Raw genomic sequence first — 25195 nt, 5'->3', positions numbered from 1 at the left:
TGTTGGGTTGGATTTCTCCTACTTGCTGAAGACAAGAAATACCTGGACAACGTCCCACATTGTGGGATAGGTGTCAGTGTTTTAGCTGTTCTATATCAGTTTGGCTAAGGCCATGGCTTGTTCTGGAGCACAAATCCTCTGTACTGCATTCCAGAAACTGTCAGGGCCCAAAGCTGAGACCCAGAAATTGAGATAAATACTTTGCAGGTTGCAGTTACCCAACTGGTTGTCCCATTGTGCTGAAATTGCTACAAGTGTAACTTATTAACTTCCAGCATATCCACACAATCAGTTATTTTGCAGGATCACTCATCAGAATTAATTCCACGACACAAATAAGGCGTCTGTCTACCTTTAGAAGTACCAAATTTAGCTGCCTGCCACAAGCCAGTGGATGAAGCAATACTTAGGACAATGCTTTAAGCCATTTGCAGCTGAATTCATCTTCCTGTCTTGTACCACTTCCAATAGCCAATGCCTAAAAGCAAAGAATATAATTGTACAGTTATCCTGTTCTTGGGTCTTGTTGAACAACTTGGTCTTAAGTGGTTTAGATTCATTACTCCACAATCAAACATTCCGTAATGCAAACTTTCTTTTACAAGCTTTATTCAACAGATAGAAACATATTGATCTGGGAGACACCAATCGTCCTGTAACCTAAACCTTATTGAACTTTTGTATATCCAATAATGCACTTGCAAGGGTGCCCACAATCTCGTGGTTTAAATGCTAGAAGCACTGACCACTGATTTCCTGTTTTTGATTTAACTCAGCACATCTCATTGTACAAGACAAACCTAGTAAGGTTAAGTTAGGAACTGAGGTGTAGAGTAAAGGGTTAACATCAGAAGCATGCATGATTCTGATATAATAATGATATCAGATCACATAGCTGAGAAGTAGGAGGAATCTGGAAGGAGAAGAAACTCCAGCCTCATGTACATGTGTAAATACATGCTGTAAATAAAGAGTAATGGTTTTAGGGAAACTAGAGACTTAAGCAGCATACTCTGGGCAAACAGAAAACCCCCATCTAGACCCTGGCTACGACAAAACATGGTTGTAGCAAAGAAAAGACCATAATCTTGCAATGACAAAGCACAGGAAGGTACAGGGCTGGTAAGAAATGAGATCCTCGAAGGAAGGTTGAAAGGAAAAATTTTAAGGCTTACCAAGGCATCGACATATTGTGGGTGCAATAGATGCAAGCTGAGACACTGACAACAGTGAGCACAGACCCGAAGCAGAAAGCAGCAGCAGGGAAAGCTCCAGGGGCTCAGCAGAAGCATGGAATCCACACTACCACTCCTGAAACAATTTCAGAACGCAGAAGACTTGCAACAAGCCCAGAACTGGGACAACTGGAGAAAAAGGTTCACAAGATACAGAACTGCTTCAGGATTACACAAGAAGATCAAAAAGACCAGGTCAGTACACTAATTTATGCAGTAGGATCTGTCGCTGACCAAATGACAATGAGGCAGAAGGTTGATGAGACATCAACTTCTTATGAAGAAGTCCTGCAAGCTTTTGACTCATTTCAGCGTCTGTCGGAATTTGATAATAGTAAGGGCTGAATTTTGTAAAAGAAAGCAAAGAGCAGGCCAAAGTGTGGATTCTTTCATTAACGATCTTTATAGGCTAATAGGGATATGCGATTATGGAATCTTAAAAGGATGAGCTGATTCACGACAGGACCCTAGACGAAGCACTGTCAGAACTCTTAAAGACGAGGGGATTTAACGCGAGCAAAAGCGGTGAAGATTGTGAGGAAAATGGAACTCAGGAAACAGAATTGGGCTTTTTTTCATGGGACGGAGGGGTCCTATGGAGAAGATTGAGTGAGACCATTAAGTTTGGAGGCCAAAAGAAAAGAGCGCACCAAAGTCTAAGCACTCCAACCGCCATTTTGAAATATCTTCGGTGTGGTGGGAGTAAACTGAACAAGCGAGAAGAATGTCAAGCAGGGTGGGGAGGGGGAGGGCAGATTACCACAACTGGGGAAAAATGAGCTATTTCAAAACTGTTTGTTACTTAAAAACGCTGACAACCTTTAAAAAGAGGGAGTGAATTTTAAAGCAGAGCCACATATAAAGAATGGAAGAACCACAAGCAAAGGAACTAACCTTCCTGGGGAGGTAAATGATACTGAAAACAAATATTGGAGTATTAAACTCAAAGTGGATGCGCACCCCACAGAGTTTAAACTACACACAGGAGCAGGCGTTTCTGTTTTATTAAATGAAGTAAAATGGCTCAAATAGATTGCATTGCAACCCACATCTATCAAATTACAGGCCCCTGGGGGGACAACTTTAAGAGTGAAAGGCCAGCTCATGGTAAAGATGAAATACAAAAACTGAAAAACCCTCAAACCTCTGTCATTCAAAATCAAGAGTCCTGTCAGCTAAGCAGAAAGGCATACTTAAAACTGGAATTAGCCTATAAAGTGGATAAAGTTGCCGATAAGAACTACTGTGGTAAATTTCAAAATGAATTGCCAAAATTGTTTATAGGCTGAGGGAAGCTCAAGACTGAGTACTATATCACCCTAGGAGCTGATGCTGAACTACTTTGCCTCTTTACACCGAGGAAAGTCCCACACCTACTATTGGACAAAGTCAAGGGTGAAATTGAAAAGATGCAGCAGCAAGGTGTTACCTTACTGATCACCATGCTAACAAAATGGTGTTCAGGAATGTTTACGGTCCCAAAGCCAAATAGCTCTATAAGAAGCTGCACAGATTTAACTCAACTAAACAATTCAGTGGAACATGAGATCCACCCGATGTCCTCAGTGGACTAGCCAAGAGTACTTTATTTACCAAATTGGATGTGAATAATGGATTTTGGAAGTTGCCTCTAGACACAGAATCCAGACTGCTGACCACATATTGCCTTTTGGCATAGCATCAGCTCCAGAAATTTTCCAGAGAACAATGTCGCACATAGAAGGAGTAATATGTTCTATGCACGACATAGCCATACATGGCTTCATGAGAGAAGAGCTTGATTGCAGAGTCAGAGCACTCCTGGGAGTCTTACAGAATGCAGGCCAAATATTGGATGAGAAAGGTGAGTTCACCAAACCTATGATCAAGTTTCTAAGTCACATAGTACAAGGTACTGCAATCACAGTTGATCCGCAAACAGTAATTGGAGAATTTCCACAACCCAGGAACACAACTGAGCTTCAAAGATTCCTTGGGATGGTCAACTATGTAGGCAAGTTCCTACCAAGTTTAGCAGAGGTCAACAAGCCCTTGAGACAGCTGTTGAGACAGGGTTAACAGTGTTGCTGGAACATGGACCAGCAAAATGCTTTCGAAAGGATTAAGTAACTTTTTAATCTCTTCTGAAAACTTGACACATTATGACCCAGACTTACCAACCATAGAAGCAGATACATCATCTACAGGCCTGGGGGCATTTTATTTCAAGTGCAGAGAGAGACGGCACGCGTAGACCAGTATACTATGCCTCTAGGTCACTAACAGAAATAGAACAATAATACTCCACAATAGGAAAAGAAGCATTGGCAGCAACATGGGTGTGCAAAAAAATTTCAGACTATGTTTCAAAATTGAGACAGACCATAGCCACTAGTTTCCTTTCCGAACATGAAAGAAATAATGAAGGTGCTGGCCAGAATCCAGCAGTTCGGATTAAGATTGATGAGATATGACTCCATCACAGAGTGTGTACAAGGGAAGTATCAAAAGCAGCAGACACACTGTCACGAATACCATCAGAAGGAACCAAACAAGATGATTTACATTTCATCGAGGAGGTTGAAGTATATACAGCCTTAATCACTTAGCACTTACCAACTATTGCAAAAAATGCAATAGTTGCATGAAATAAAAGAAGCCTAACAAAAAGGTGAAACAAGGCTCCAAGTCAGAGAATATTGTCTGGTAGGATGGCCGGACTATATCTCCACTAATCCGATACTATGGCACTAATTTGAACAGCGCAAGCACCTTAATCATTGACAAACTTACTAGTCTTCAACAAGAGAATAGTCATAGTGAGAATACTTTAGCTTGATATCCTTCAAAGACTTCAAAGTAATCTCGGAGTAGCAAAATGTCGTGAAAGAGCACAGCAATCAGTCTGGTGGCTGGCTCCCGTGGCCTTTATGGAAAAATAGAAGGTAATAGTTGTTCTTTTTGTCCTTGACTGTTTACGGTACAAGACAGTTAGAAATCATTTCTTCCATAAAGGCCACGGGAGTGCCAAGGAATGGACTTATTTGACTATAGGGGGGAAAATCTTCCTTATTGTCATTGATTGCTACTCTCAATGGATTGAATTAAACAGATAGCATAGTATCACAGTAGAAGCAGTCTTCCATTTCCTCGAGAATTTATGCAAAAAAAAACCTATCTGGTTCACTAAAGTCCTTTAGGGAAGGAAATCTGCCATCATTACATGGTCTGGCCTACATACGACTCCAGAGCCACAGCAGTGTGCTTGACTCTTAAATGTCTTCTGAATATGGGCATTAAGGATGGGTAATAAATGTTGGCCTAGCCAGCGACACCCACATCCCATAAACAAATAAAAAAATCCTGGACATCATAGTGTTTGACGTTGGGCCGCAATTTGCTAATGCGCTATTCCACAATTTTGCAAGCGAATATGGCTTTGTTCATGTAACCAGTTCACTCAAGCAAATGGAAAAGCTAGAGAGTGGTATGAACCATCAAAGATTTATTGAAGAAAAATGAAGATCTTAGTCTAGCTCTTCTAAGTTATCGAACCTCACCACTACAAATGGTTTCTTGCCATCAGAGTTACTAATGGGTAAGAAATTGAGAACACAGCTTCCATCTCTCGAACAGAAACTCAAACCCAAAATCACCACAAGTGACCATGAGAGAGTAAAACAGTGCGAGGAAGAACGGAGAAGCATCTAGGTACCTGTGCTGAAGCCCAGGGAGAGAGTATGGGTCCGAGACCAATAGAAGGAAGGGAGAATCACTGAAAAAGACTCCACGACCAAGATTGTATGGATTGAGGCAGACCACAAAATCATAAGGTGAAAATGCAGTCCCTTAATATCCTTGGCGAGAAAGCCAATAGAAACTTGGGCTTACTACTCAGATCCTGATGAAGGAAATAAAAGACTTGGTACAAGCTCTACAGCTACTCGAGATGATTACTCACACCGACAGAAGGGAGAGTACAGAATATCCTCAACCTCAAAAGGGGATCAGACCAAGATCAGGGAGATTGGTCAAGGCACCTCAGGGACTAACCCTGTGAAGTCTGAGACTTTGTGGGAGAGATGTAGGAGAATGTAAATATGATGGGGATAAAGACTTGGGGCAGATGTAGAGTAAAGGGTTAATATCAGAACCATACATGATGCTGATGTAATCATGATGTCAGATCACATTACTGAGAAATAAAAGAGTAATGGTTTTGAGAAACTACAGACTCGAGCAGCATGCTTTGGGAGAATAGACAATCCCCAAAACACCATCCAGACCCCAACCACACAACAAAACATGAGCTCTGTCTATATTTGTCCATAGAACAGCAATTAAGAGAAATAGATAGCAGACATTGCAACATCTCTTTTTCAGTTTGTCTGAGCTGGGAGACATAGGACATCATAGAACCAAATGCAACAAAAAATTGTCAAGCAATGTTTGGAGACAAGGAAGCACACAAATTTCTGAAAGCATTTCAGTAATATTAAAATATACTTGTTTTAACAGCTTGCATCATGTTCCACCATTATTGTAGAAACCTATTGAAAGATGCTTTATAGAGATAACAGAAAAACAAGTGAGCCATGGTGAGAGAATTAGAAACTTGGCCGAAAAGGCGGGTTTCGAGTAGGCTTTTGAAGATGGGAAAAGTGAAATACCAGAAATGTTTAATAATGGAGCTCTAACGTTCATAAAACAGCTGCTTTTTTATGGACTTGAGAATTTGTTAACTTACCCAGTTCTGCTGCCCCTTCACCATCACCTCTTCTATTTACATGCTACTTCTTGGTATCTAAGGGATGGGATGGATTTTATGGTTCCCTGTCAGGCATGTTTTCAGTGGGGTGGGGGGGTTATGTAAAATATGACAGGTGGCTAGCCCACCGCCTTCCTGTCCACCCGACCCAATTCCCCTAATACAGTAGGCAGGCGGGAGCCAAAATTGGAAGCCTGTCTGCCCTTTTGAAAGAAATCATAAACAGGCAATTGAGCTTGTTGAAAAGCCAATTGACTTGAATATTATGCTATCCATAATGCGATTGGCGTGGGCAGGTGGGTGAGATTGGGGAATCCGCTTTTTCACGATCTGGGATGAAAAAAGCAAAAGGAAGGAGGGGTGCATCTTTTGGGGGTGCTGTACGCATTGGGGGCAACCCCTAAGATGGTAGCCCCTTTCATGCCTCTGCGCCTGCCCTTGAAAACCTGTCCCATCACTCCCCTGTTGCCCTCCTCTTAGAGTGCCCGAATCCTTCCAGCTTTAAAAGCCCGGGACTTTGCTTGTCTGGGATCCAATGTTCTTCTTCTCAGGACCTTCTTGCCATCCCACTAGTGTCCGCTACTGAGTTCTGGTGATTCTGGGACTGGCAGAGTTGTCGGCCATTCAGATTGGCCAGCAGCTCTTGAGGGTGGGCCTTCCTCCCGTTGAGGGCCAGAAGTGCCACACTCCGTTTGTTTAGGCAGCATGTTATTGCTGCGGTTTGGTCTTTTTAAGTCGGTTGGTTTGGAACTGACTTTTGTAATGGGGTGGGAAACACGTGAGCAAAACGCTTCCCTGTATAATTCAGCCCTACATCTGCAAACATTGAGCCAGTTTCTATAAAATGCAACCAATTTCCCCGAACCTAATTCTGGAGCTCCCTAGCGAAACCCCTCTGCTGTTCTATTTCTTGTTCCATCTTCAAAAGCCTACTTAAACCCCATATACTTGACTAACCTTCTACCATGCCTCACTGCATTTTTTTGTTACCTGAAAAGCATCTTTGTGTTTCTACACTAAAAGTGAAATATGAATGTGAGCTGTTAAAACAAGTAGATTTTATTGAAATGCTTGCAGAAACCAGTGAATTTCTTGTCTGAAAATATCACTTACATTGCAATTTTGTTAGAGGCTTCTTTTGTTTCTCCCAGCTGAGCTCAGTTCCTGTTTTGTTTCCTGTACAGCATGTTTTGAATACTAGTTTCCTTCAGTTTTAAAAATTATACTTTTGATAATTTTAAATGTAATTTTTAAAATGTATTCCTTCCGCCTTCTAAATTTCCCACTGTTGTTTCCTTTCACCCAGCTCACTGCCTCTAACTGCATAGACTGCTTAAAACAAATTTTAAAAAATGTTCACCGCAACACTGTCCTGTTGCTCATTCAAAGAAAAACAAAATACTGCAGATGCTAGCAATTTGAACAGAAATGCAAAAGCTCAAGCAGCACCTGTAGAGAGAAGAACAGAGTTAATGTTTCAGGTCAATATCCTTTCGTAAAAACTGGAAAAGAAAATATAAATTTAACAGTTTTTAAGCAATCCAACGATGGGAAAAGGAAGGTGGTAGGGGGATGGGGGCGGTGGGTGGCCTGTGTTAGGTGGGAAGGCAGGGAAAGGACAAGTTGCCAGGCGAAAAGGGTGGTAATGGGACAAGTGAAAAAAAAGATGGGTCTAGACTGCTATAAATGGCAACTGCATAACTAATAGGACTTGCCGTTCAAAAAGGAAGAGCAGTCATTCTGATTTGAAGCTGTTGAAATTTTAAAGACTTAAAGTGCCAAATCAAAGATGAGTTGTTGCTCAAGCTTCATTGGAACAATGTAAGAGGAACAACAGTGTAGTGATGTAACTACTTCTCTCCCTATGACTGCACTCCCTTCAGCAAAATAATTTTCAAGAGCAATTAGGGTTGAGCAATAAACACTGGCCTTGCCAGCAACACTGACATCCCACAAACAAAGAATCACAGTTACAATGGGAACCTGCAGTGGCTATGCATTTCTCTCCCTGGCACACATGGAACATTTGTTCCAGTCCAACACAGATGCCCTCCATCGCTTTCTTTTCAAATACAGTGGGGCAGGTTTTATGGAGTAATGGTGGGTTGATGGCGAATAGTCAGTGTTTGCCATTATTACGCCTCTGAAACTGACTATGACTTTAGGATGTCAAGCATGCACAGATTAGTGTGGAAACCCCAAAGCTATGGCCTGTTACTCAGGGCTTCAACACAGATGACACTCGGCACCCATACCTCCCCCGACCCTGAATTGATGCTCATAAAATCAGTAAGAATTTCAACTCTTGTGTCCCACATCGCTGTCTGAAACCCTTTGAAAAGTTACACCTTAATCTATCATACCAGGAATGTTTGGATGTACATTTCAGGAAAGTATTGATACCAGAAATGCATGTGCATATGCATCAGGAAAGGATTACTAGGAGAAATGGTAAAAATATGAAAGGTTTTGATGGAGTGGATATAGAGAAAATGTTTCTTCTTGTCGGGAAGCTAGACAAGCATATGAGGGGGAAGGGAATAGAGGGTTAAATTTAGTAGGGGAAAGATGGAAAGAGGCTCAAGTGGGGCATAACTGTCAGCATCGACTTGTTAGACTCACTGGCCTGTTTCTGTGCTGTATATCCTATGCCAATCAGGTATTAATCATGATGTGATTACTAAACTCTGATGAAGAGCAGAACTTGCCCCGGAAAAACAATTTTCTAATCATGGAATGCTGTTCAATGATTAGCCTTTTTTTTTTTTAAACTAAATGTTTTTAATTCTTGTTTTAAAAAAACTTATTTTCAGAATATTTTGGCTTCTATATCCATCTCGTGTGTGTCCCTACCTTTACTTAGCTCTCAAAAAAAAAAAATTATAGAAGGGCTCTTTAGTGCCTTTTGTTTCCGTATCTGAAAACCCATTGATGCGAATGGCTGCCTGGGCATCACTCCAGCTCCACGCTGTGAATACTCAGTAAAGAAAGCTGCAATCAGTTGCATTACCTGTACTTGATGATAGAGATAAAAATTCTTTCTAGAGAGATCACTAGATCTCACAGTGAGCCTGCCTTATGGTCAGTAATAAGCAGCCTTACTCCACTGCTGACTGCGAAATCAGAGCCCCTGATGATTGTCGGTGCCCTTTCCTCCTCTTGCTCCGAACTGGAAAATTTCACCTTTTCCACTGTTGCCTTGCCTTCACATGGTTCGTTTCTGACTCTACCCTTCCTTGACTTTTCTGGTGCTATTTCTCGGGTTAGACTGTCCACCAATATCCAATGTAAGTTAAATGACTTGCACAGCTATTTTGATTACACTTCCTGTAATGACTCAGTTCCATTCTTAGTTATAAAAACAAAAAAACTGCGGATGCTGGAAATCCAAAATAAAAAATACCTGGAAAAACTCAGCAGGTCTGGCAGCATCGGCGGAGAAGAGTACAGTTGACGTTTCGAGTTCTCATGGCCCTTCAACAGAACTAAGTAAAAATAGGAGAGGGGTGAAATATAAGCTGGTTTAAGGTGGGGGGGTGGGGAGAGAGAAAGGGGGAGGGGGTGGTTGTTGGTACAAGCAAGCAGTGATAGAAGCAGATAACCATAAGATGTCACAGACAAAAGAACAAAGAGGTGTTGAAGGTGGTGATACTATCTAAAAGAATGTGCTAATTAAGAATGGATAGCAGGACAAGCAAGGTAGCTCTAGTGGGGGTGGGGTGAAATAAGACTAAAAGGGCATAAAAGGTATAGATAAATGATCGGTGGAATACATTAAAAATAATGGAAATTGGTGGGAAAAGAAAAATCCATATAAATTATTGGAAAAAACAAGGAGGGGGGGGGTGAAGAAACGGAAAGCAGGTGGGGATGGAGGAGGGAGTTTAAGATCTAAAATTGTTGAACTCAATATTCAGTCAGGAAGGCTGTAAAGTGCCTAGTCGGAAGATGAGGTACTGTTCCTCCAGTTTGCGTTGAGCTTCACTGGAACAATACAGCAAGCCAAGGACAGACATGTGGGCATGAGAGCAGGGTGGAGTGTTAAAATGGCAAACGACAGGGAGGTCTGGGTGATGCTTGCGGACAGACCGAAGGTGTTCTGCAAAGCGGTCACCCAGTCTGCGTTTGGTCTCTCCAATGTAGAGGAAACCGCATTGGGAGCAACGAATGCAGTAGACTAAGTTGAAGGAAATGCAAGTGAATTGAGGAGTAGGGATGATGGAGGAGTGGACCAGGGTGTCACGGAGGGAACGATCCCTACGGAATGCCGCCGGGGGGGTGAAGGGAAGATGTGTTTGGTGATGGCATCATGCTGGAGTTGGCGGAAATGTTGGGGATGATCCTTTGAATGCGGAGGCTGGTGGGGTGATAAGTGAGGACAAGGGGGACCCTATCATGTTTCTGGGAGGGAGGAGAAGGCGTGAGGGCGGATACGCGGGAGATGGGCTGGACACGGTTGAGGGCCCTGTCAACTACTGTGGATGGAAAACCTCGGTTAAGGAAGAAGGAGGACATGTCAGAGGAACTGTTTTTGAAGGTAGCATCATCAGAACAGATGCGACGGAGGCGAAGGAATTGAGAGAATGGGATGGAGTCCTTACAGGAAGCGGGGTGTGAGGAGCTGTAGTCGAGGTAGCTGTGGGAGTCGGTAGGCTTGTAATGGATATTGGTGGACAGTCTATCATCAGAAATTGAGACAGAGAGGTCAAGCAAGGGAAGAGAAGTGTTAGAGATGGACCATGTGAAAATGATGGAGGGGTGGAGATTGGAAGCAAAATTAATAAATTTTTCCAGGTCCCGACGAGAGCATGAAGCAGCACCGAAGTAATCATCGATGTACCGGAGAAAGAGTTGTGGGAGGGGGCCGGAGTAGGACTGGAACAAGGAATGTTCCACATACCCCATAAAGAGACAGGCATAGCTGGGGCCCATGCGGGTACCCATAGCCACACCTTTTATTTGGAGGAAGTGAGAGGAGTTAAAGGAGAAATTGTTCAGTGTGAGAACAAGTTCAGCCAAACGGAGGAGAGTAGTGGTGGATGGCGATTTTCGGGTCTCTGTTCGGGGAAGAAGCTGAGAGCCCTCAGACCATCCCAGTGGGGGATGGAGGTGTAGAGGGATTGGACGTCCATGGTGAACAGGAGGCGGTTGGGGCCAGGGAACTGGAAATTATTGATGTGACGTAAGGTGTCAGAGGAATCACGGATGTAGGTGGGAAGTGACTGGACAAGAGGAGAGAGAAGGGCGTCAAGATATCGAGAAATGAGTTCCGTGGGGCAGGAACAGGCTGACACGATCAGTCTGCTGGGACAGTCCTGTTTGTGGATTTTGGGTAGGAGGTAGAAGCGGGCCGTCCGATGTTGGCGACTGTCAGGCTGGAAGCTGTGGAAGGAAGATCTCCAGAGGAGATGAGGTCAGTGACAGTCCTGGAAACAATGGCTTGATGTTCAGTGGTGGGGTCATAGTCCAGGGAGAGGTAGGAGGAAGTGTCTGCGAGTTGATGCTCAGCCTCCGCGAGGTAGAGGTCAGTGCGCCAGACAACAACAGCACCACCCTTGTCAGCGGGTTTGATGACAATGTTAGGGTTGGACCTGAGAGAACGGAGTGCAGTAAGTTCAGAGAGAGACAGGTTAGAATGGGTGAGAGGAGCAGAGAAATTGAGACGGCTAATGTCACGCCGACAGTTCTCAATGAAAAGATCAAGAGAAGGTAAGAATCCAGAGGGAGGGGTCCAGATGGAGGGAGAATATTGGAGGTGGATAAAAGGATCCGTTGAACGGGGAGAGGACTCCTGCCCAAAGAAGTGAGCACGGAGACAAAGACGGCGGAAGAAGAGTTCAGCATCGTGCTGAGCCCGAAATTCATTGAGATGAGGGCGTAAGGGTATGAAACTAAGTCCTTTGCTGAGCACTGAACGTTCAGCGTCGGAGAGGGGAATGTCAGGGGGTATAGTGAATACCCGGCCGGGGCTGGGATTGGAAGATGGGGTGGGGACAGAGGGTCAGGCAGGGGTGGAGGGTACTGGATGGCTGTTGGTGTCGATGAGTTGTTGGAGCTTGCGTTCCTTAGCACTTGAGAGAAAGAGAAAATGTTTCTTGTTGAGGCGTCGGCGAGACGAAGAATAAAATGAAACTGGGGGCACGCGCAACTTTGGAAAAGGGTGCGGCAGTGCTGCTGGAGGGAGAGGTCGAGTGTGTTCATATGGCGGCGCATGGCACTGAGTGTGGATCTCAGAATGCGACGGGAACAGCAATCCGAGGAACGTTGTATGTCCTGGAGATACCTGTAATCCTGGGTGGGTTTGAAACATGAGGGATGGAATTTCAGTTGAAATCCACATGGGGTAAGTCAGAGACGGAGACAGTCTCTGCAGCGTGAATCCCGAAGGCTGTGTTGCCTGCCCAGTGCCAGTGTTAAGGACATCTCCTCGAGCCATGCTGGGACCAGTGTCCTGGCGAATTGAATAACTAGGGTTGTAGAGAGGACTTTAAACTAAATAGAGAGGGGAGGGTTCCGGAAAGGGGATAGGTAGGCTTACAAAGCAAAAGGATATGGCAGCATTGCAGGGCAGCTATTTAGGCAATGTTACCTAGAGTGGGACAGGAAGGACTGCGTGTACAAACGTTTAAAAAAAGCAGCAAATAGAGTCAAAGGGGGAAAAATGGTAAAAAGGAAAATTAATGGCTCTTTACTTAAATACATGTAGTATTCAGAAGAAAGTAAACGAATTAATGGCACAAATAGAGGTTGATGGGTATGATCTTATAGCCATTACGGAGACAGGGTTACAAGGAGATCAAAGCTGGGAAATAAATATTCAGGGGTATGTGACTTTTTGAAAGGACAGACAGGAAGGAAAGGGTGGTGTGGGGTAGTTTTATTAGTACAAGATGGAATAAGTACAATAGCAAGAAATGATCTTGGATCAGAAGATGTAGAATCCATAGGGGTGGAAGTAAGAAATAACAAGGGGAAGAAGACACTGGTGGGGTCTATAGGCCCCCTAACAGTAGCTATGCTGTAGGACAGAGTATAAATCAGGAGATAATGATGGCATGTTAAAAAGGCATTACATTATTCATGGTGACTTCAATCTTTATGTAGATTGGGAAAATCAAATTGGCAGAGGTAGCCACAAGGAAGAATTTGGAGAGTGTATTCAGGACAGTTTCTTAGAACAATATGTTGTGTTCCAACCAGGGATCAGGCTATTTTGGACCTGGTAATGTGTAATGAGGCAGGTTTAATAAATGATCTGAGTAAAAGATCCCCTAGGAAACAGTGACCATAACGTGGTACAATTTAGCATTCAGTTTGAGAGTGAGAAACTTGGGTCAGAAACAACTGTGCCAAACTTAAATAAGGGTAATTACAAAGGAATGAGGGCAGAGTTGGCTGGGGTGGACTGGGAAAGAGGTTTAGCAGAAAAGTTGGTTGATGAACAATGGCAGATGTTTAAGAAAATAGCTCATCACTCACAACAAAAATATATCTTCTGAGAATGTGAGGAAGGAGGATTCTAGGAAAGGGGCAAACCAACCATGGTTAACCAAGGAAGTTAAAGATAGTATCAAATTGAAAGAAAAAACATACAATGATGGCAAAGATTAGCGGTAAGCCAGAGAATTGGGAAAATTTTAAAAACCAGCAAAAGATGCCCAAAAAAATGAGGGAGAAAATAAACTTTGAGGGTAAACTAGCAAGTAATATAAAAACCGGCAGTAAGAGCTTCTTTAAATATATAAAAAGAGAGAGAGAGGCCAAAGTGAACATAGGGCCCTTAGAGACAAAGCTGGGGAAATAATGGGGAACCAGAAAATGACAGAGGGGTTGAAAAAATATTTTGCATCAGTCTTCACGGTAGAAGGCACTAATAGCATTCCAAAAATACTAAATAATCAAGGGGCAAAAGTGGGGGAGAAAATAAAGAGAAAAAGTATCAAGGAAATTAATGGGGCTAACGGTTGATAAGTCCCCTAGACCTGATGGGTTGCATCCTAGGATATTAAATGAGGTAGCTACAGAGATAGTGGATGCAATGGTAGTAATCTTCCAAAAATCCTTAGATTCTGGAAAAGTCCCTGAAGATTGGAAAACTGCCAATGTAACATCCTTATTCAAAAAGGGAGGGAGACAAAAAACAGGTAACTATAGGCCAGTTAGCCTAACATCTGTCATTGGGAAAATGTTAGAGTCTATTATAAAGGATGTAATAGCAGAGCATTTAGAAATACATAATATAATCAAGCACAGCCTGCATAGCTTCATGAATGGGAAATCATGCCTGACAAATTTATTAGAATTGTTTGAGGAGGTAACAAGCAGGATGGTAAAGGCGGACCAGCAGATGTAATATATTTGGATTTCCAAAAGGCATTCGATAAGGTACCCCACATAAGGCTACTTAACAAGATAAGAGCCCATGGTGTTGGGGGTAGGATATTAGCATGGATAGAGGATTGGCTAACTAATAGAAGACAAAGAGTTGGGATAAGTGGGGCATTTTCAGGATGGTAACCTGTAACTAGTGGAGTGCCACAGAGATCAGTGCTGGGGCCACAATTATTTACAATATATATTAATGACTTGGATGAGGGAAGTGAATGTACTATCGCCAAGTTTGTGGATGACACAAAATAGGTGGGAAGGTAAGTGGTGAGGATGACACTAAAGAGTCTCCAGAGGGATATAGACAGGTTAAGTGAATGGGCAAAAACTTGGCAGATGGAATAATATAATGTGGGAAAATGTGAGGTTATGCATTTTGCAGGAAGAATAGAGGAGCTGAAAATTATTTAAATGGAGAAAGACTGCGGAAAGCTGCAGCATAGGGATTTGGGGGTCCTCGTGCATGAATCACAAAAAGCTAGCATACAAGTTCAGTGGGTAATGGGGAAAGCAAATGGAATGTTGGCCTTTGTTTCAAAGGGAATGGAGTATAAAAATAGGGATTGCTAAAACTATACAAGGCACTAGTTAGATCACACCTAGAACACTGAACAGTTTTGGTCCCCTTATCTAAGGAAATATATACTGGCATTGGAGGCAGTCCAGAGAAGGTTCACTTAGTTGATCTTGGGTATGGAGGAATTTTCTTATGAGGAGAGGTTGAGTAGGTTGGGCCTGTACTCATTGGAGTTTAGAAGAATGAGAGGCGAACCTTATTGCAACATATAAGATTCATAGGGGGCTTGACAGGGTAGATGCTGAGAGGTGGTTTCCCCTTGTGGGAGAGTCTAGGACCAGAGGGCATAATCTCAAAGTAAGGGGTCACCCATTTAAGACAGAGATGAGGAGGAATTTCTTCTCTCGGAGGGTAGTGAATCTATTAAATTCTCTACCGCAGAGGCTATAGAGTCTGGGTCGTTATGTATATTCAAGGCCGAGATAGACATATTTTCAATCAGTAAGGGAATCAAGGGTTATAGGGGAAAGGCAGGAAAGTGGAATTGAGAATTATCAGATCAGCCATGATCTCATTGAATGGTGGAGCAGACTTGATGGACCGAATGGCCCACTTCTGCTCCTAGGTCTTATGATAAATCACATCACACAGAGTGATCAAGTTTTATTCATTTCAATGGGAGCTGAACACTATATCTCTGAGCCAAGAGAAAACAGAGTACCAGCTGTCGTAGCCAATTGCTTTAACATGTTATGAGCTGCAGAGTATAGCATAGCCTGTACTAGGTATAGAAGTTTTCTGCTCATTAGAGGATGCTCGCCAGGTGTTGCCTGATTGTTGCCTCCGTCGCGACGAGTGTGTTCGGGATTTTGTGGTGGTTGTGCATGGCGTCTCAGTTGAACTGTTCTGTGGCCTCTTCTACTGTAAAATTGAGGAGAACCTGACAGGGGCGACACAAAGAAGAGCGCAGGCATCAATGGCATTGATTGAGACAGGCAATCAACAATCAGCGGAATGGAGTTGAATATATGTGCCAAAGTGAACAATACGTTGAGGGATTAAGGTGCACTGGCTCTCTGAGCTATCATCACCTGGGTCTGGAGGGGGTCTTTAGCATCATGGGGCATGAGGAGCTCCTCCACATGATGGGGATTTGGGCGGAACAAGGGGTCAGACAGCATCATCAACAAGCTTGTACTAACATGGCACGCTTAACTTCGGAGGGTGTGCCAGGGGGTATCTTGAGCTAACTGTTAAGTAAGATTTGATTATGAAATACAGAAAGAGTTATTGCGAGAGAGGTCAACAGCAATGTGGGAATATGCACAGTGATGTGCTTTATGGAGTTAATGGAACACGAGGAAGGTATGAAGCCTTGGATGTTGCTGCAATAATGATCTTACTGTCATTGACGGCTTCCATGTGCATGAACGAAGGTCTGTCCAGTGATGCCAGTGGAGCCCTCAACAACTCCTGGGTCACTTCCAACACCAGCTTGGCCCTGCCACAGTGGGAGAAGAGACCGTTCAGATCAAGAAGTCAAATGGACTGTGTCTGTAAAGATGACGGATGTGACAACTTGCCCTCAGTCCTTCCCTCTAGGGCAAGCAAAGCACAACGCACATTGAAATGGATGCTATGCTTTCAGTCAATGCGAGGCAGAATGTATGTCAGATATAGAGGGGGCAGGAAAGCAGAGCTAGCTGTGCAGGACAGCAAGGAGAATCCTCTGCATACAACACCCTGCCAAAGACTGGATAGATAAGGATAGAGGTAGGGGCGCGCAGTCACATGTTGATACAAAGGGGACACGACTAGGGTGGTGAGGCCGAGGATGTGGTTGAAATGGATGAGAAGGGCTACCTTACCATGGTTGCGGTCCAGGGGTCGTGAGGCCAATGTATTCATTCCACATATATCGCTTGGCACTGTATTATACACAGCATGAAAGCTGACAATGACAAAGCCTGAGAACTGGGGACTGCATGAGAAGACAGCTGATTGTGCAGAAGAGGGCTTCTCAGGTGAGGGAAGAGCCGGCCAAAGGCGGGCATACTTGTCAGTTCAGCATGCCTGGGAGTAGGATACAGTGCGACAGGCCACAGGGAAGAGGGCTCCCCAGATTAAGGAAGTGGAGTGGGCACAGGTGGATGGTCCATCAGCTCAGTAGGCTCCGGGGTAGGATTTTCATGACCCAGGAGTACTGGTCAGAGGCTGATGTCTTCCTGACCCTTAGTGACTGTACGTGATATCTAGTACCTTGTGGAAGCTCAGGCCCACCCCCATTCAAAGTTGCCTCCTGCCAACTGTGTGTCATATCACTCAGCCCAGCACCTTCATCAAGGCATTCCGTATCATCTGGCAGTCCCTGTTGCTAGCAGCGATCCTGATCAAGCTAGTCTAGGCACCACTGGAAATGTATTGTCCCCCTCTGCATAATGGTGTGTGAACTATTACTGTCGGTCTGCGAGTAAAAGGAGCACACAGTCTGGGGATGAGCAACAGCAACCCTCTCAAGACAAATGATAACAAAAGTTACATTTCAACACTAACATGATTCAAATCATTGAAGACACAACAATATAGACAATGATAGCATGGATTCCAGGGAAGCCTGACCTTCAGAATACATCAGATTAAATTAGATTGAGATCAAAGGAAAGGAGCAAAATAGCTTACAGCCATTGTTTCTCTCCCCTTCCCTCCCTCTCTCTCTCCACCTCCCTCCCTCTCAAAAGAAAGAAATAATTAAATCTTTTAGCAGCAAATAACTTTAATCTTGTTTACTCATCTGAAAATTGCGCTGCAAAAAAAATGATAAATTTCACCTGGCACAGCAGACAAAACGTCTCCATTTGCAGTCTCTTTCTCTACAGCTTCAGCTGACTGCAGGAGTTAATGATTTCAGATAAGAAGACACTTGATGCAGTGGTATTCTGAGAATTTATTAAGCAACAAAAGTTATACTTAACTAACCAAAGCAATCGGTATGCTCGTTTGGATAGTTCTTGCTTCCCATTGACTCTCATGGCTACAGATAGCTCGTGAATCCTTTCTTTTCTGTCCCTATGTTGTCTTGAAATCTGTACAACAAACTTTTCTAAGTCTGTTCTGTTTATCCCCTGTAGCCAGGGCTTCTTCCTCTGTTGTCATGTTCTGATCTTGTTATCTGTCTGTCAGTGCTTACATTAACTCATCAATCATGATCGTGACAAGCCAAACAGCATATCTTTAACACACAAACAATCCAACCATACATATGGTTCTGATTAACTCAAGCCATGCAGACAGCACTCCCATGGAGCACACATCTAAAATTAACTCGTCATTTACCATACCACTGTAATGAAACTACTAATGTATATAATATTGGAAATTATTTTTTTAAAATAGTGTCTTAGTCTGTGGGCGTGTCTTAATTGGATTAAAGCCAGCTAGTCTGGGTGCTTTGAAGCATACTAGTTTTGAGATGTAAGAGAGGTAGACTGCATTTGCATTTTGTTGAATAGGGTATTCAAGAAGGGGAGTGAAATCTGGCACCTAGCTAGCAGAGCCCAAGCAATGTTTATATTACTAATAAAATTGGTACTATAAAAGAGGTCTTATTTTTAGAAGAGGTGGAGTTCAAAGGGGCTGGTGATACAATGAGAATTTACATTCAAAGAGATGTGCTGGGTATAACAGTCAGCAGTTTTGTGTGTGCAGAGCAGAGGCATGTAACATCAAAGCCTGTAAACCTACAACTATCTGCATAGGAATCAAAGTGAAAGGAACCTCACTTTGAATTTGTAAGATGAAAATGCTTTGCCTGGTGCCTGCTTAAAGTCCAAGAGTTGCTGTTGCCTTAGTGGAGATTAGTTTGAGAATTTGTTAAAAGTTATGATAGTAATTTGTAGCCATGTGTATATGTTTAACTTGTGTAAACTAATAAATGTCTCATGTAATTTGACATAAAAACCTCTCTAGAACTGGTGGCATTCTGCCTGAATTCAGAGTGGTATCTCAAACATACCAAATGAAAATATAGGTTATGACAGTTGTTTAAAGCTTCCCTCTGGGATTTTTAAATAACTCAGCTTTATCTACTGCTGTGTGATAACAACCACACAAAGTATAAAGAGTATAAAATGTTTCACATTTCCTACATTATATGTGCACAGATGGTTTCTGACCTGTTTAGTTTATACAGCATTTTCTATTTTTTATCCATCCCTCACCCTTCTTTTAAAAAAGTCCTGCCCTACTATTTCACTTGAGTTTTCTTTCTTCAGTTAATTAAACCTTCCTGAATCCAAGCTTGCCCAAATTACATCTCTCCTGTTCTTGAGGAAAGTTTTATATATCCAAGTGACATGGCTGATGCTTGACTGTATCTGGCCTGTAGAGCTTGTAAGTCTTTTAAATTTGTGTGGGTTTCACCTTATTCTTGCTGACTCTCACTGCTGTCCATTCAGAGAGGATGCACTTTCTATCTGTTTTACAAAGGGATATTTACACATGCAGAGAGCCTCTACGATCTAAGCATTCTATTTTCTAATGAATAAAAAGTATCAAAACACCTTCTTAAATTACCTTGATTCTCAAATAAAACTTCCTGAACTTTGTTTTCAACTAATTGAAGCAACACATACTTACAATCTGTACCACTTTTGGTATCAGTCATCTTCATGTTAAAGAATTGTAATGACTTCAAGTTCATAGAATCAAGAAATAGTACAGCACAGGAAGAGGTAACTTGATGCATGAGCCTGTGCTGTCTGTTTCAAAGAGAAATTCCATTAGCTCCGCTATCACTTTTTGCCCATATCCCTGCAGTTTTTTTCTCCTTCAAGTAAACATTCAATTCCCTTTTTGAAAGTTTCTTTTGCATCTCTATCCATTTCGCCATCAGGCAATGCATTCCCATTGTGTAAAAAAAGGTTTTTCTTCATGTTGCCTCTGGTTCTTTTGCAGTCATCTTAAAATGTGCCCTCTGATTAAACTTTCCAACCATTGAAAAATTTATCTTTATTTGCTGTATCTGAACCCTTCATGATTTTAAACACCTTGATTGAATCTTCTCTTCACCTTCTCTGCTCTAAAGAGAGCAATCCAGCTTCTCCAGTCTGTCCACTTAATTGCAATCCTTCATTCCTGGAACTGTTATAGTAAATCTCTTTGTACCCTCACCAAAATCTCCCTGCCCTTTTAAAATGTAATTACCAGAATAGGCCATAATAGCATATCCTGAGCTCAAACTGATGTTTTATACCTCTTTTCTTTTAGTCCTTTGAGATCAAAAATGACTTGCTTCCACTGCAGGCAAGTGGGTTCTGAGATGGCTGATAAATCGAATGCTTGATCTGCAGGTTCTGGCACATGTGGGTCAGGTGGCGCTGAAGGGTCAGGCAAATAAGGATTGTGTGCTCTCTCCAATGCCTTGACTTTGCCTCTGTGTGTTTCTGCATTTAGCGCCTTTCCAAATGAACCTTCTCCATTTTGGTTGGTGTTTTGTATAGGTTTAGTGTAGCACCTTGGCTTTTGTACACTTTGCTGCCATTTATAAAGCCCACAATCCTATATTCTTTGTTAACTGTTTTGTTAATCTGTTCTGCCACCTTCACATATTTGTGTACAAACATCTCTAAGTATCTCTCTTCTTGTACCTCCTTTAAAATTGTAACAGCAATATGGTTGACTCATAAATGCCCTCTGAAATGGCCTAGCAAGCCATTTCAGTTGTATCAAACCGCTCCAGAAAAGTCAATAAGGTATGAAACCAGGCAGACCAATCGACTTTGACCTAGGCACCAGAAACGACAATGGCACATTCAGCCCGGACAACCCTGCAAAGTCCTCCTTACTAACATATGGGAGCTTGTACTAAAATTGGGTGATCCCACAGGCCGGTCAAGCAACAGCCTGATATAGTCATACTCACGGAATCATACCTTACAATGTTCCAGACATCAACACTGTCATCCCTGGGTATGTCCAGTTGCACTGGCAGAAGTGACGGCATAGTGGTATACCGTCGAGGCGGACTTGCCTTGGGAGTCCTCAACATTGCCTCTGGACCCCATGAAGTCTCATGGCATCAGATCAAAGGTGGACAAGGAAACCTCCAGTTGATTACCACCTACTGCCCCCCCTCAGCTGATGAATCAGTACTCTTCCATGTTGAACACCACTTAGAAGAAGCACTGAGGGTGGCAAGGACGCAGAATATACTCTGCGTGGTCAGCTTCGATGTCCATCACCAGAGTGGTTTGGTAGCACCCTTACTACTTGAGCTGGCTGAGCCATAAAGGACGCAGCTGCTAGACTGGGTCTGCGACAGGCATTGAGGGAACAACCTACTTGACCCCGTCCTCACCAGTTTACCTGTCAAAGATGCATCTGTCCATGTCAGTATTGGTAGGAATGACCACTGCACAGTCCTTGAAGACGAAGTCTCGTCTTCACATTGAGAATATCCTCCATCATGTTGTGTGGCACTACCACTGTGCTCAACGGAATAGATTTTGAACAAATCTCATAACTCGATGGATATCCATGAGGTGCTGTGAGTCATCAGAATTGTATTCAACCACAATCTGTAAGCTAAGTTAAAAGCAAAAAACTGTGGATGCTGGAAATCCAAAACAAAAACAAAAATAAAAATATCTGGAAAAATCAGCAGGTCTGACAGCATCTGCGGAGAGGAACACAGTTAACGTTTCATACGGACTCGATGCTTCTGGTGGAGATGCTAGTAGCCCTCCTTATTTGTAATTTAAAGCCCACCCTGCAATTATGGCATCTGATAAACCAGGGGAAAGCTGAGGTGAGGAGCGCAGTGGAGTTGTGTTTACACTAAAGCAGAAAATTCACATCTGTAGATGCATTGAAAAGGGCGAGAATTGAAAGGTTTTGTTGAAATCAAAAGTGTTGGTTCATCCATGATATATGATATCAGGGGTCAATAAGAACAATTTTGAATTTTTTCACTAGTTTTGAATCAAATAAAGCTGTTGATGGACGCTGTATCCTACCTGCGCCTAAGTTAGAGCAGCTAGATAGTGTTTTGTATAAATGGTTTTCATTGAAACGTTTGGAGGGTGCCTCTAGCCCAATGCTTATTGAAAAGGCAAAAAAAATTGATGAGAAAATGAAATTGGCTGAACTATGTGTATTTTCTGATGGATGGCTTTTGTGTTTTAAACTTTGTCACACCATTAGAAGGTTAGATTTACCTCGTGAACAAAAATCGGCTGATCAGGAAGCTGCGGAAAAATACCGTGAATTTTTTTGCAAATGAATTGCTGAACATAATATATGCCGTGATCAAATTTATAATGCAGGCGAAACTAACTTATGTTGCGGATGTTTGCCAAATTCTACCCTGACAGGTGCGAGTGAACCTGGTTCTATTGGTTTTAAGTAAAATAAAGACACAGTTGCAGTGTTTACAAACAAAATTTTATGGCCCTGTCATGGCAGGGGCGGGGCCGTAAAATGCAGCGAGCCATTCAAAAGGGGGAATGGAAAATCCCATTGGTGGGAGGGGCCGTAAAATTCTGCCCAACGTGTGCAAATGCTGCAGGCTCGCATCAAGTAAAGCTTTTGGTGGCTGGAAAATTTAAACATCCTAGGTCACTTAAAGGTGTTGCACAGTCACCTGTAATTTGCAACGTGCAGCATAATGCATGGATGGACAAATACAGTTTTAAAATAGTTTCATGTATTTGCACCCATGGTGAAAGAACATTTTAGAACCATAGGGAAGCTATTGACAGTTGTTGAACTAGCTCTCACCTGAGTTAGTGAATGGTAACATTTTAACCAATTTCCTTCCTCCCAGTGTAACCTCATTAATTCAACCTATGGATCAGGGTGTCTTTTCCAGAATTTGAAATGTTATTGCAGTAGAGATTTCATGAGAAAGTTAATAGATCATGAAGGCCCTATACAGAATTTTAGCTCTGTTTATAACATAAAAGCTGCAATTTTTAACGTGGCCTGTGCCTGAAAAGTGCAACATTGAGGAGGGCTTAGCGAAAATTGTTGCCCAGTGCTATGTTTGTGGAAGGCTCATGTGATGAAGATGATTTTGAAGGGTTTAGTGTAAGGCCTAGAACAAATACATTAACCAAAATTATGGAAATAGTGAATGATACTCCTTCTACACACTCAATCAGCAAACTTTGTGAAAGGGAGGTAGAAGAGTGGGTTGAAGCTGACAAGGAGACTGAAGTGACACGTACTGTTAGTGATGCAGAAATTATGGAGAATGTTGTGAATCTCAAAAGCCGAAGGAGACTGATAAGACTCTGATGGTGGTTTCATTTAAGAGGAGAGAAAAAGTTGGGCTAATGCTGCTTCAGCTTTTGATATATTGATAAATTGACTGAAAGGCAGACTTGTTGCTCTGTACAAGAGGTTGTGCAATTGCACATTCTGCACTCTACATTCATGCAGAAAAGGCAGCAGGCAAGCAGACATCAGGGATTTATTCAGTAAAGCATCCAGAGCTTTTCTAGGGCCCGATCTGCCACACCTCCATCTTCAGGGACAGTTGTAAGAGATGCTGAGGATTAGTACTCTTGAGTACTTGCATACTATATTATTTTATAATTTAAACTGTGTTTTAATGTACTATTGAGGATTAGGTGTAAAAAGAATACTGTTTCATACTTCCTGAGTACTTGCATATTATTATACTTTATTCTTTGAAAGTTCATGCTACAGGTATTTCAATGTATCCCATTGGTAAATGGAACCCTGTTAACCGGCACCATCCATTCTCCACACATGCCTGATAATAGAGATTTAATTGTACTCTGAACTCTCAATCTCTTCATTTATTGGCACCAAAAATATCTCATGCTTATTTCACAGTCACAAAGCGCATTGAGTTATCGGAACAGATGTCATTTTATCTGTTGAATCCTTCTGAAAAGCTTGTGGGATTTGATGGTATTATTTGGAATATCCTCTTGCAGAATCTTTGTGCCTTGTGACATTTAGGAAAATGGACCAGCTAGATCATGTTTTGGGAATATTTAAAATTGATAACTAAAGGAATTGAAAGTTAGTTATGAATTTTGTGGTATCTATTGAGTATGGCTTTTGTACATCTGAGCCTCTTATCTATTAGCATATTTAAATAATAAACAGTTTTAGCCTTAATAAACAGAAAAGCCAATAATAGCAAAATTAGGAAATGATAAACGTTATGAAATATTAATTATAAGACCTAATATTGATGTGCTTCGAAGACTTGTTCTGGAGAATTAATTTCTCTCCTCATTTCTTCTTGTCCCCAGCCTTTCATGACTTGAGATTTTAGTTGTTAGGTACTAAATATGAGGGAATAGGGAGATGAATTGCACATAAGCCTGCTTTTGTATTCCTTGTGTCCACATTTGCACTTGCTGTACTAGTTGGGAGTAGAAATCTTGACTGTGATTTGTTCCCTTTTCTTCCTCCTCCTCCTCCTATATGAACATTAAACTTGTGCCCCCAGTGTACCTGGCGTTCTGTGTGCCAGTACAGTGTCTAGTGAACTCTCTATTCTATTTGTAAAGATATTTGCTAGTTACTAGCACATTGTTTCTGTTGCAGTTTGTTAAGAGGAGATTTTCTGCAATGACACCAGACTTTTGCAAGTAGTAAGGGAGGAGGTTAACACTTGCAGGGGATCCTCCACATAAAAAATATGAAAGCTAGTGCTCTAGATCATGAACGTATTTGGTACTGAAGGCAATTGTAGACCTATTGATATCTGCTAACTCAGCACAGACGAGGAGTGCACGGTCTGTATCACTTAGTGCTATGCCATTTATTTAGCCTTTGGAAAGTGAATTATATGTGAAGAAAAACTAACCTGTTTTGAAGGAATTATGAAGCAGGCTTTCTTTCTTTAGCTTAATTGTAGGTTAGTTTTCAAAACCAAATGATTTGTTGTTCTTGTCGTCTAGCTATTCTAATTAGCATTTTGTCATTCTGACAATTGTGTAGTTAAACTGAGTAAGCAACTTGCATTTATGCAGCACTTTTAACACAAAACATTTCCAAGGCACTTCACATATGGGAAAATCAAGATTGCTGAGTCAAATAAATATTAAGACATAAGAACATAGGAGCAGGAGTAGGCCATTTGGCCCTTCGAGCCTGCTCCACCATTCAGTTAGATCATGGCTGAACTGGTTGTGGTCTCAGCTCCACTTCCCTGCCTGCCCCCATAACCTTCGACTCCCTTGTATAACAGAAATCTGCCTAACTCTGCCTTAAATAAATTCAAAGACCTGGCCTCCACTACTTTCTGGGGAAGAGAGACAAGTGACC

The 25195-nt window shown here is 42.2% G+C and overlaps 1 protein-coding gene across 1 annotated transcript in view; it reads left to right on the top strand.

The window, feature by feature from the left end:
• The window catches only part of cdc73 (cell division cycle 73, Paf1/RNA polymerase II complex component, homolog (S. cerevisiae)), a 357191-nt gene that overhangs the window by 123402 nt on the left and 208594 nt on the right, over positions 1-25195 (top strand). The gene's annotated exons all lie outside the window — the stretch shown is intronic.

Source organism: Cetorhinus maximus, chromosome 17 (assembly GCF_964194155.1).
Source record: "Cetorhinus maximus chromosome 17, sCetMax3.hap1.1, whole genome shotgun sequence".
Lineage (NCBI taxonomy): Eukaryota > Metazoa > Chordata > Chondrichthyes > Lamniformes > Cetorhinidae > Cetorhinus > Cetorhinus maximus.
The sequence above is the reverse complement of the archived record's forward strand: the minus strand, read 5'-3'. Positions and strand labels throughout refer to the sequence as shown.